Source organism: Lemur catta, chromosome 16 (genome assembly GCF_020740605.2).
Source record: "Lemur catta isolate mLemCat1 chromosome 16, mLemCat1.pri, whole genome shotgun sequence".
Classification (NCBI taxonomy): Eukaryota; Metazoa; Chordata; class Mammalia; order Primates; family Lemuridae; genus Lemur; species Lemur catta.
Window position 1 is genome coordinate 12,850,000 of NC_059143.1, and position 10,868 is coordinate 12,860,867.

Here is a 10,868-nt window from a genome sequence, read left to right on the forward strand (position 1 = left end):
CCTGGGGAGGGGAAAGATCTGATAAATGGCATTTTTTTTTCTAGGGCAATGAGACCAGCAGGTTGCTCCATTGGGAAGAGAATCAATTAACGCCCCTCTCTGAAATCTCTTCAGTCTGGTCTTCAGCTTTCTTATCTAAATCTGATTTTTATGGATTTCCTTTGAAAACTACCTGATATTCTATCCTAGTGATCATAACCTTTATGTTCTGACATTAGTTGCTTGGCTGTGCCTGTGTTTCCACAGGCTAGATGCTAGGTGTTTTGATTATCCATTATGAATTCCTACATAAAGGAGCTCCTAGTGTGAAGGAAGTATGAGAAAGTGGCAACAAGCAAAGGCATAAGGCAATGCTTTCTAAATGTCAAAATTAACAAAATTGTATGTATGCAGCAACTGAGTAAAGCTTTCTGTACTTAGCTTAATTACCACAAACCTTTATGAAGGAGATAGAGACATGTGGCTTGGATGATATTATGTGAGTAGGGGATCGGATTGATTGCATGACTAGGATGCAATGCACGGCCAATTTAGAGGGAAAAGTGTGTTGTACTGAAGGACTCCATCACCTGCTGCATCCTGATTTTGTTCTCATCGAAAATAAAGACACTCAGAAACACTGGTCAAATCTGTGTATGCTGTGAAGCTTTTTTTTTTTTTTTTTCTTTTTTTTTTTTTTTCTTTTAAATCTCATCCATTTTTTTTTTTTTTTTTTTTTTTTTTTATGGGGGTACATAAGTTCAGATCATATACATTGTCCCTGTCCCGCCCATCCCCCTGAGTCAGAGTCCCAAGCGCGTCCGCTCCCACTCTCCAGACAGTGCGCCTGGCACTCGCCATGTATTCATACCTCGATCCCCTCCCCCCCCACCTCCCCGGGTCTGCACCCTCAGGCATGACCATTCCCCAGAGGGTGCGCAATGCACTCGTCATGTAGGCATACACCCATCCCCTCCCCCCACCCCCCCATCCCAGTCTGATATCCAATTGGTATCCTTCCCTGATGTACATTTAGGTGATGATCAGGGAAACCAGTTTTCTGGTGAGTACATGTGATGCTTGTTTTTCCATTCTTTGGATACTTCACTTAGTATAATGGGTTCCAGCTCTCTCCAGGAGAACCAAAGAGATGTCGTATCATCGATGTGGAAACAACCCAAGTGCCCATTGATCCACGAATGGATTAGTAAACTGTGGTATATGTATACCATGGAGTACTACTCAGCTATAAGAAATAACGCTGTGAAGCTTTAATGAGTGGTTTATCCATACCTAAAAGGATGCTGACAAGCATAAATAACTTTCAAAGTCTATTAGGACATCAAATAGGAATAAAGTTTTAAGCCTATACTCTAAAGGGCAGTTTCACAGGCCTGGGTCAGAGAGACATTGTTTGCCAACAAGTTTATTTGTAGAGAAAGCCTGGAGTATTGATTGGCTCAAATGTCTGTAGGGAGTAAAGCGTTTCACCACTTGTCATAAAAATCTCAGGTGCCATCAATGAAAGTGTTTTCAGCTCAAAGGAGATTACAGTCAACTTCGTGCTGGACAGATCAGACCTAGAATATTTTGTTCTGATCTGGGTGCTACGTTTCAGGTAGGACGATGAAAGGTTAAAGTAACCAGGATGACAAACTAGCTCAAAGCCTACAAATATTAGGAAAAAAAAAAAGTGGATGGCGCTGAACCTGAAATAAAAAAAAATAATGAAGACATTATAGCTGTCTTCAAGAATCAATACATGCTGTCTCTACTCTGCATCATTCCTGAGAGAACAGGGACAGAGAGAAATAACATGTACTTACTACCTACCAGGTGCCCAGCCTGAGTTAGGCTTATTTCATGTATACAGATATAATTTGATTATAATTTCATAACAACTTTATGAGGTAGGGGTTATCTTACCTATTTTATAATTGAGAATCCTAATACACAAAGAACTTTAGAAACTTCTTCAAGGTAACATGTGTTAGTTAGGAAATAGAGAGAGTTGTAGAATTTAGATTCTATGGCAAACACCTGTGATTCTCTGGGGACATGACTCCTCTCTCTCTCTCTCTCTCTCTCTCTCTCTCTCTCTCTCTCTCTCTCTCTCTCTCGTCTCTCTCTCTCTCCAGTCCATGTGGTTTGGAGGCTCTGGACTCCCTTCCCAAATGCAAGGATGGGTGAGCATGCTGTCCAGTCCTGCTCAATCAAAACATGGGGTTTCTGGGCCACCATGACTCAATTAATGCATTTGGGATCCATTCTAGGACCCTTGATGGAGACATTAGGGAAGAGTCATTCTTATTTTTCAATGAGATTCTGACAGGCTAAGATGTACGCCTTGAGCTACTGGCAGACATTTTGTCACCATGAGGCAAGAAAAGGTGCTTGACAATGATGCTGAACCAAAGGGAAGGAGAACGTATTGTGCTGAGCAGCTGAAATATACTATTAGATTTAATCTATGCCATGTATATAAGGACGATTTCATTATTATTTTAATTTTGCATGGGATAAAACAGGGTTAGTGACAATGTCAAGTTCACAATGTTATTCCTAGCAGAGCCATAACTCATACTCAGGTTTTTTTTATATTTTTGTGGGTTTTTTTTTTTCCTTTTTTAATTTTGAAATGGGGGCTTGCTATGTTGCCCAGGCTAGAGTAGAGTGGTGCGATCATAGCTCACTGCAACTGCAAACTCCTGAGCCTGGCAATCCTCCTGACTCAGCCTCCCAAGTAGCTGGGACTACAGACATGCACCACCACACCTCAACTACATACCCAGTTTTGTCACATTCCTAAGGTACTCAATGAATACTGTCTCTGTTTTTACTTGAATCTTAAAAATCAAAGTAAAACTGAGTCCATGATTATTTGAAAACTATTTACCTCATCAAATCAGACTCTAATTATAGAATTTCATATTTGGGGGGTAGGTTAATATACTCCCAAATTCAGGTAAGGATGCAAAGTTAAGTATCTCTTCAGAGAAGATTTCTATTAGAGTTCAAAGAGGCCATTTAGATCAACATTTTACTTTTGTTACTTTGGTGTTTCTCCTTGTCTCTGCTGCTGAGAAAGCCAAAGAAAATCCATTTACTACCTGTTTTCACTGACTCTTGCAATGGGATGCATAATGATTGACTTTTTGATTATGATTCATTAGCAATCATATGAACACCTAACAGTTCACAACAGGTGTTGAACCGTTGCAGATTGCTTGGGAGTGGTGAGAACGGGTGCTGATTGCTCATAGATTAAATGACTTTTGAGCTTCTTTTCTAAATCATGGAACTGTAGCTAACACATTACATATTGGAAAGAAAAGTTAAACATCCAGCGACACAGAGCACAGGTCTCTATGCTTTGTACAAAAAAACCATGGTTTTTTAAAGATCAAGCTGCAACTCCTACTTAATGATTATGAGCCTTTAGCTGCTGGCAAAAGGTAAAAATAATGGAGGGCTTTATATAACAAACGAGAAGCATTGTTGACTTTTTTTTTCCATATAGCACTGGAATATAAATATTATTACTTTAGTAGCTTGTGATTTGTCACATTTTACCAAGTCTAGACTCTTTCATTTAAAAAAAAATCAATATATTTTAATACTATGTAGTAGTGAGTGTCCTTTCTGACACTCCTTATATCCATAAGCCATTATCTTTTCTGGCTTATTCAATAGAGCAGTTGAAGTTGAATTCATTTTAAAACATCAATAATGATAGGATGTGAACCTTAAAGATAGCTGGTTTTAAATGTGTTACTTTATTATTCATAAAGCTCTAGGAAAAATATTAATAGAAACACTTTATGCACAGATAGTGGATTTAGAATTGAAATATGGTATAGCTAACCTAGCTTTCATAAGCATTACCTGTAAGTTTCCTTCTCTCCTGCCCTTGCCAAATCCACTGCATCAGGAAGAGGTGTAAATTTCCCAATCGTATTTGAAGTATATTCCTACTTTTTCTAAACCTTTGTTGCCAACACCCAGCAGCGCTAGGCTAGGCTGCTACCACAGTCTTCAAACTAGTCTTTCTCCTTCTCCAGTGGTCATCCTACATTTCAGTCTTCATTTAGCGGTCAGAGTAATGTTTTTTTAAAAATAAATCAGGTTATATCACAATTTTGTTTAAAATCCTCCCTGGTTCTCTATGGCACTTGAGATCCTAAGCCTCTTTCCCCTGCCACTAAGGTCCTATGTGGTCTTTGCTCTTCCTGCCTTTCCAGCCACAAGGCGCACGTTCCTTCCCCTCAGTGTGTTCCAGCTGTTACTGGCTGTTGAACTCCTCGGTTCTTGTCTTCTCACGATGGAAGAACGAAAGCAAGAGACAATTTGAAAGCAGCAAGCAACAAAGTTTACTAAAGCAAAGTTCACTCTTAAAGGGGTTAAGAGTGAGCACGTGTCCAAGCAGACTGTGACCCTGGGGTGTCTTTGGGTTTCCAATCAGCAAGTGGGAGCACACTCCCAAAGGGTCAGGAGTGGGCACACGTGCCAGTGACAGTGCCACTGGGGTCTCTGTGTTATTCCTTTTTCTCTTATCTGGTCTCTCCTCCTTCGTGAGGTTGTCTCTTCTCCTTTTTGTCTTGACCAATGGGGATGTTGTCTCCTTCCTGCCATCGGGCGAGTTTTTCCCCTTATATGACGAGGCCCAGATGTGTTGTGGTGTCCAAAGCCCACTGGGGGCCCGGCGGGGGCAGGGAGACTGAATGGTTAGTGTGCCCTGTGTCATTTCTGTCATGTTTCTTGTGATAGTTGTAGCTACCCTTATGTTGTTATGGTTACAGTATGTTCTCTTACTCAGTATCCCATTTGTTTACGTTGCTCATTTTCATATTTTCTCTGCTCATGTCTAACTTTTCTTATGCTAACATTCTGTGACACTACGGCTTCCCCTGTCTGGTAATGTGTTTTCTTACTTAGTGTCCCGTTTGCTTACACGGCCCATTCCATACTTCTGCTCATGTCTCGCTAACACAGCCATAACCGCCTTCTTTCTGCTTCTCAAACAGACCCAGGTCATTAATGCCTTGGGCATTTCCATCTGCCTCATCTGCCTGGGATGCTCTTTTCTTAGCTCTGTGTCATGTAGGTCACAACGTGGATAGCATCTCATGAGCCACAGCCTTCCTGACTGCCCAACCAAAGCAGCCAGTTCCCGTCCCAGTGTCCTGTTTAATCACAGCAATCATCACTTTGTATGTGTTCTCATTTGTTTATTTGCTTATTGTCTATCTTCTATCACTAGAATGTAGGTTTCCCAACAACTTAGATGAGTGGCTGATCTATGAGCTGTCAACACATGTTTGGAAAGTGGAAGAGTTTAACTACATATTTCAGTTAGGAGAAAAAAAATATTTGGAAATACTACAAATAAAATACTACAAATAAAAGAATAATATAAATATTGTTTATTAGCTCAACTATGTATAGGTATAATGAAAATTGGACTTCATCAAAATTAAAAGCATCTGCTCTTTGAAAGATTAACTGGAAGAAAATATTTACAAAACATATATCTGATAAAGAGCTTGTATCCTGAATTATAAATAGCTCTCCAAACATAATAATAAGAAAATGAATAACCAAATATTGAGCAAAAAGTTTGAACAGTCATTCTCCAAAGATAATATATGAATGGGAAATTAGCATAAAAACACATCATTAGCCTTTACAGAAATGAAAACTAAAACCACACTGAAATACCACTATATTGTAATACTTATTAAATTTAAAATTTAATTATTAAAATGGCTAAAATTTAAAAGATTGATTATGCCAAGTGTCAGTAAGAATGTGGAGCAATTGGAACTCTCATACACTGCTCACAGGAATGTAAAATGGTACAGCCACTTTGGAAAAGAGTTTAGCAGTTTCTTAAAATTTTAGACATAAGCCTGCCATATAATTCAGTCATTATAATCCTGTATATTTACCCCAAAATATCATATCATGTACAATAATGTTCATAGTAGCTTTATTTGTAATAGCTAAAGACTAGACACAACCCAACTGCCTACCAGCAGGTGATTGGCAAACCAAATTGTGATATATCTGCACAATGGAATATTACTCAATAATAAAAAGAAATGAATTATTGATACTGGCAACAACATGGGTGGATCTCAGAATAATTCTCATGAATGAAAGAAGACAGATGAAAAGAATACATAATAATAATACTGATGCCATTTATATAAAACTCTTAAAATTACAAACTAATAGTGATGGAAAGCACATCAGTGGTTGCCTGGTTCTGAGAAGAGGGTAAAGGAGGGTAGGAGGTATCACGAAGGACCAAGAAGAAACTTTTGATGGTGATGGATGTGCTCATTACCTTGATTGTGGTGATGAGTTTACTTGTGTATTCATATGCTACACCCTAGCAAGTTGTGCACTTTAATAAGTACAGTGCATTATATGTAAACTGCACCTTAATAAAACTGTTTAGAAACTAAAAAGAGAAAGAAAGAAAGAAAGGAAGAGAGAGAGAGAAAGGAAGGAAGGAAGGAAGATACTGATGTAATTCTTACCCCTTAATTCAAATTCTAAATACTGTTAATATTTAAAAGTTTCAAAAGTATTTTAATCTTCTTACTTAAAACTCCTACATGAAAACAATCTTTCTAAAAATGGGAACTCAATCTAATGTGAAGGAATCTTCACGATTTTGTGATTGTTTTGTAGAGGCTCCTATCGATACTTTTTGGATGCCTGGGATAGAAATTCAGTCAGGAATCAATTTCTTAGCTTGCTTTGGCTAAAATATCCCAAGACAAATATCATAGCTTCTGGGATTTCCTTCCCAATTGCACTGCTAGATGTCTGCTTTTGCCTTTTTTCCCTGCAATAATATAATCAAATTACTCTCCTTCAAAATATAATATTAATAACATTAGGTATAAGTCATTATACATCATTTTATTTTAACATAATCACAACCATTCAAGACTATGCTTGTCTTGAATATAATTTTATAGTTTTCTATCCTAAAACTTAATATATTTTTATAGAAACAGCCATACACTTTAGAGTATCAATACATCATAGCTAGCATGCATGATGCAGGATATATTATAGCCAGCCTACATCATGTACAGTCTTGCTCACTGTGTTCTCAGACTGTGTCTTGTTCAGTATTTTCTAGCGCGGCTATTAGATGTACAGTATACAATGAGATTTTGGTTAAATCCCTCATTCTTTAGCCAGTTTCTTCTGCTCTTTATTATGTTACAGTGCTAACAAAACAGACCCTCTTTCTGTTTCTTTTTTCTTCTTTTTTCTCCTTCCTTTTCTTGATAGAATGAATGATATACAGAAACATGCACAATTTTACACCATATTTTGTATTTAAAAATGACTTTCATATGATAAAAAGGTAGATGGCTAAACTTTACCACCCAGTGTGTAGGCTTTGAAGCTAATTAAAATCTGGTGGCTTCTGAATTAACTTGTGGGTCCCTACAGTGATGGAAATTGCTTCTTCCCAGTATTATTGACTGACAGATCAGGTGATAACTTGTTTGCGTCCTTTGATCAAGGTTATTAGCTTCCTACGATGGCTGTTTCAGGTAAATACTCCAATATTTAATTAGCAGACTCTCTTTGGTGAGCCTATAAACAATTATAGGACCTTTTCTTTTACGTTTGTGTTAAGGACTCAAATGATTTTCATGGCCAGTCTGACTGATCTTCAGTCAATAGTTGAGAGCCTGACAGCTGCCATTAATAACTAGTAAAGCAACTGCCTAGATATTTTTTCATGATCTAAAAATAAGATCCTGCCAATCATAAAGATTAACCATCTGGGAAGCAAAAATTTTAGGCCTCTTAATCAAAGTCTCCCCGTTAAGACCAATTAGTCTAAATATTCTGTCATTGCCTAATAAATTGAAGCAACATATGAGTGCTGAAAATTCCTATGCCAAGCTCATACAAGTGGAACATTGATGATAACCTGGTACAAATGGACATTCAATGTCAACATATATTGAGTACCTGCCATAAGCTTGTCTCTAAGGATGTGAGCGATACAGTCTTCTGCGTTAAAATAATTTCTAATATAGCAGGAAAAATAAATATTCAACCATATTACATTTTTTAAACTTAATTTTTCCACCCTTATCCAGAGCACAGTTTTTCTGTGGGGAGGGGTGGGCGCTCCCCCAAATGGCCACTCCTTGGAGCCCCACACATTCGATAAAATTGAATTAGTAAATGCTGTAAAGGGTGTGTGAATTGACCTCCTTGTCGGTAGGTGGTGCTTGCCAGAAGGAACAAGCTGCAATGTTGTTTTTGCGTCCTGTGACCAGCTCTAGTCCCTCAGGAAAAGCACTTGATTGCCCCAGGGGTGGGTGGGGCCCTGGAACTTTAGGTGAGTCCTTATTCTTTGCCACAGCAGAGGTGGGTGGGGGAGTGCAGCTGGGTGGGGCTGGGTTGGGTGAGCTTGCCTTCAGGGTCTACAAAAGCTTGCAAGGTAGGTATTTTGGCAGGGGTCAAAGGTTTGCTGCAGGCTTCTGGGCAAAACCACCAGGCAGGGGCTGAAGTGGCCCCATCTGCTTGTGGAGGCAGGGCCTGTCCGAGATCCACAATCTGGGAGTCTGGAGTGGGCCTCACTCCTCTCCCTGCTCCTGTACTCCACAGTGTACACCCAGTGTCTGCTGGTAGGCAGGAGCCCAAGCCAGCTGAGCTCCCCTATGACTGTGCTGCAGCCTGGGAGGTTCCCTGCCCGGGATCCTGACCTGAGCTGAGAGTGCAGCCCTCCTGTGGAGCAAGGGGTGCCCCGTGAGCATGCTGCAGCTAGGACCCACACTGCACTCTGCCCCCAGATCTGCCCACACTGCTCTCTCACCTCCCGAGACCAAGGAGATCCATCCCTAGCCATTCCAGGGAGAAGCACACCGGTCCCAAGTCGCCCATGGGGTGCCTGAGCAGGATTGATGTCCCTCTGCCTCCTCGGGACGTGCCCTGCTCTGATGGAGCTGCTGGGCAATCAAGCTCCAAGGAGGGCCAGCAAGCAGGGAGCTCACAGATTGAGCACCCCTCAGTCCACGCAGGACCCCAGGAGGAAAGACTTGAATCCCACTCTCTGTGGAAGCCTTGGTGTGGTGGCTCAATTGTCTCTCTCAGCAGGTGGGGAAGGGGAAGGGGGGAAAAGAGCCTGCATGGAGCAATGCTAGCACTCTGGTCGTCTCTGACCCTCTCTCCAGGAGGCAGTCTACCCAGACTGTCCAGGCTCTGGAGTCACATAGATCACCGGGGACCCACTGGAGCCCTGTGGCTCCTGCAGTCTGGGCCGGAGTTGGGAAATATCTGTGTGGGAATGAGCAGGATGAAACAAGCCCCTGGGGAGGACAAAGGCGCATGGTGGGTAGAGAAGCAATGTGGTGCCTGCTGTCCTGGCTCAGGTGTGTGGGGTCTGTGTAGACAGAACCCCAGGGGGTCTGGGAGCCTGAAGCCCTGTTGACAAGAAGCTTCCAGCTCACTGGCAGCAGCAGCCTCTGGGCTCGTGTGGGCAGAAGGTCTGCCAGGCAGCTCAGCAACCCACTGAGTGTCAGAGATGCGAGGGGGGGGACAAACAAACTGCTCCACCTACCCTTCTTGCTGGACTCCAAGTCTTTAGGGGTTGATCTTTGCCAATACTTTGCTCCTTCTCGTTCTTCTCTGCAACTTCTTGCCATGGAGTCTCCTGAAGGTTCTGACACTCTTCCTTCAGACCCACATTCAATCTGTTTGTCTCTTTGTTCATTGTTTTCCTCTTTCATCTAAAACTTCTCCTTCTTACTGAGATGTTCTGGCAGCTGGTGTCTCTGGTCAGACATCTTGCCCCTCTCCAAGAAACTTCTTTATGAAGTTGTAGACTGAAATGTGTTTTTTTTTTAACCAATAATCTTAGACCCAAAATTTCCTAGGAAATTATGTCTCTCTCAGACAGAGAAAAGGTCAGTGGTCTTATTGGGAGTTTTATTTGCTCAATCAGCAGCACCTGAATCCCCAGGGACTTGTCAAGTTCTGGGAGATCCTAAAGGCAGCAGGACTGGAAATTATTGGTATGGGTTGTTTGCTACTGGAGCAAAACAAGACTCTGCCAGAGGGCTTTAAAGCAGTCGTCTCCAACTGAATGCCAACATTGGTTAAAACAAATGTATGCAGCAGGCAGGTGCTTTAAGACATAAAACTGTAAAGCACAGGGCCTGCCCCTTAAATAGTTCAGCGACTACTTGGGTTTTGTGGATTATTGCTGCCATACTGAAGCTAGAGCCTAATTTTTGCAATATATTCTAAATTTTAGCTGAAATTAGAAGACATTTTAAATATCTTCTCTCCAGAAGGTGGACTTCTCTCCACCTTTTCTCCAGACTTATGATATAGACAGGGAGGAGCTGTATTGAAATTGAGTCTTGATAATAATGAGCTTGCTCCCATGGCAACTGCAGATAGCTCAATTGCAAAGTTTATTAGAAGAAGCTTTACTCTATATTTCAAGAATGCCATTATTTTAGCATGCTGTGGATAAATCATTATTAGAACCAGCAAAGAATATCTGCGGGTCACATCTTGCAGACAATTAGTACATACAGTCAATCATCGTTATTCACGGATTCCATATTTGCAAATTCATCTAGTTGCTTGATTTTATAACTGCAAAATCAATACTGTGGCACTTTCACTGCTATTTGTGGACATGCAGAGTGGCCAAAAATTTTAGTTGCCTGAAGCATGTCTTCCCAGCTCAGGTTGAACAAGTCAACAGTTTGCTTTCTTGTTTCAATTCTCATGCTATAAATAAGTGTCCTTTTCATGGTCTATTTAGTGCCATGTTTTTCACATTTTTGTGCTTTTTTTTTTTCACAATTTTGCTGTTAAACTGGCTCCCA